We start from the raw sequence: 2,620 nt of genomic DNA, 5'->3' as shown, positions 1-2,620 counted from the left end.
TCTGTAAAGAAAACAAAATGTAATTACTATATTTACACATATTTCCTATTGTAAAGATCAATATTGCATTTCTTGATTTATATATCTGTAAATAAATATTGGGGTTTTTGTATTAAGTTATAAATGTATCATTCTGCAAGACATAATGGAAATGGAAAGCCAAAAGCTTCATTTTTACAGACTCAAATATAACTTAAAAAAAATTTTTTTCAAGCATTAAGCTGTAGATGTTTTTAAAGAGAAACTACTGTCATCAAAATACATTCAGTGCAGGTCAAAAAAATTTGAGATACTAAAATTAAAGCTAATTCTAGTCTTCTCTCTGATCCATCACTACAATTTTGACCTAGCAGACAAATGTTAACTGGGTCTACCTGTTAAGAGATTCCCACTTCTCCCTGTTCCTATGAATTTAAGTTAATCTACCCAGATTAAAAAAAAAGCATATGCCACATAACTAAGCTGCTGCAAATACAAAGTTCTTACAAGGCTTATGATTTTATAGCTGCTTTGTTTCAAGCCTGAAATACGTATCTTGCTACACTATGTGGAATAGTTTTAAGGTGTTTCACCTATTCTGTTTGCAGGGATGCTCCAAAAGGGTGAAATCAACTGCTAGATCAAAAAACATAGGCAGCCAAAATCTCGGCAATATATGGGACAGGCTTTAGGATTACTGTAGTCACATAGACCATGAGGCTCCAGTAACATCACATAGAAGGCATTTAAAAAAAATAATTTCAGGAACTCAGCAGTACCACTGATCCACAGTTCAGCAGTGGGCTGCCAGGTTATACATCCATGTATAAATATCACTACTGGAGTAAGGATAAAATTCATATAGCACTCCAGAATAAAAAAGTTATATACACTGACTTCCAGGATTGAAAAAGAGGTAACATTTATGCTACAGGCACATATATCGCTACAGTAGAGTACTAATGCTGTTTCCAACTTAATTCAGCAAGCATCAGATTAAAGTAGAGTTTTAAAATACGACAAGTACTTGAAAAACATGGAGAAAATAGTTTATTGTTTATTACAACACAAATTTCCAATAGTAAAGCCACATTATAATACAAGAGAGTTTAAGGTAGTCATCAGTATCTCCCCACTCCCTCACTTTTTGATTTAGCATAAATGTCTAAAAGGACATGAACAAGAAGAAAAAGTAAAGAAAAACAGGGAAGATAAACAAAGCAAGTCAGAACTGAAAAACCTTCCCTTTTTATATACATTGCTCAATTCTGGATATAAATATAAGATAAGCATAACTTGCCACACTTTTTCATTATTTTCTCAAAAGAAAAATAAGTATTTTCCCCTTTGCTGGCAGGCCAACAAGAACAGCTGCCAGCAAATGCCTCTGCTATTCAGTACCTGGGCTGTTCTCTACCAGCAGCTGTGTAACACAGAGCAGCAGAAATCAGCTACACAAGTTATACCTGCTGCTGCTGGCACTTTCCGCATGAACTCTCGCTGCAGAGGGCACGTGGCTCTCTCACAACCCACTTTTTACCCCATGGGGCATGTGGGACCCATTCAGCAGCCAGTCTTATCACCATACTCCACAGCACATAACCTCCACGCTAAGTTTCAAGGTCACACCTACTGCATTATCGACACCCAAGGGATCTAAAACTGCAGAACAGATCAGCACAAGAAATTTTTACATTTATGTGCTTACGTACGAAGTTGCACTTACATCATACTTTCAAGGAAGCTCAAAAATAAATCAAATGCTGCATTTTTGAGCATCCTTATATCTACATTCTCAGAGGGAAAGAAGTTCTGGGAAGGCAAGCTGGTAGGCATCTCTAGATAATCAGTCTTTCATACTGAAGTCCATTCAGAACAGAAAATTATCAGACAAAGACTGTTTATCAGAGTGAATTTAAAGAAGTCAACCACAACAGTCTTTGAATATAAACAGGAAAATAAAAATGCATGACATAAGAAACAGTTAATTACGTTTGCACTTTTCAATAACACAATTCTTGGAAATGAAGTTTCCATCCACACTGAAAACTTTACTTCGCTACCAGGAATGGAGCCAAAGAAATTATTTAAGATTTGAGCATCAGAACACCTGTAAAAGGTTTACTTGTAAAGTTTAAGTATTATATTCTTACTGGAACTTTGCACAACAGAATCAAGGTTTTTCAGGTGGGGTTTCTTTCCCCTCTGAAATGCGCATAAGCAAATCAAATAAGCTTAGCAACATATGCACTTGGCGCTCAGAAAAAAGTAGCATCCAGGTATTCCTTAGGACTTGGCAAGAAAGATACGAGTTCTATCAGCAAAACATAAATACAAATTAAATATTGTGGAATTATAGAACAAATAGTTAAAAAAGGTGTTGCACATGAAAACATTTTAAACATTTTTTAAATGTTTTACTTTTCATTTTCTATGAATTTATATAAAAGATCCTCCTGTTGTAGAAACAGTTACTGAAGCGTAAAAAAATACACATACAGCAGTTTTAGGGGTAAATTGATTCCTTGTCTATGAGAATGGTATTTTCAAACACAGCAACTTGAATGTTGGCCATGTTTGGGAGTGAAATCATTAGAACTCTATAAACAGGAACATAGTTGAGAATCAAACAGCATATATA

The sequence above is a fragment of the Phaethon lepturus genome, unplaced genomic scaffold, assembly GCF_000687285.1.
Source record: "Phaethon lepturus isolate BGI_N335 unplaced genomic scaffold, ASM68728v1 scaffold11347, whole genome shotgun sequence".
In the NCBI taxonomy this organism is placed as follows: Eukaryota; Metazoa; Chordata; class Aves; order Phaethontiformes; family Phaethontidae; genus Phaethon; species Phaethon lepturus.
Note: the sequence above shows the minus strand (reverse complement) of the source record.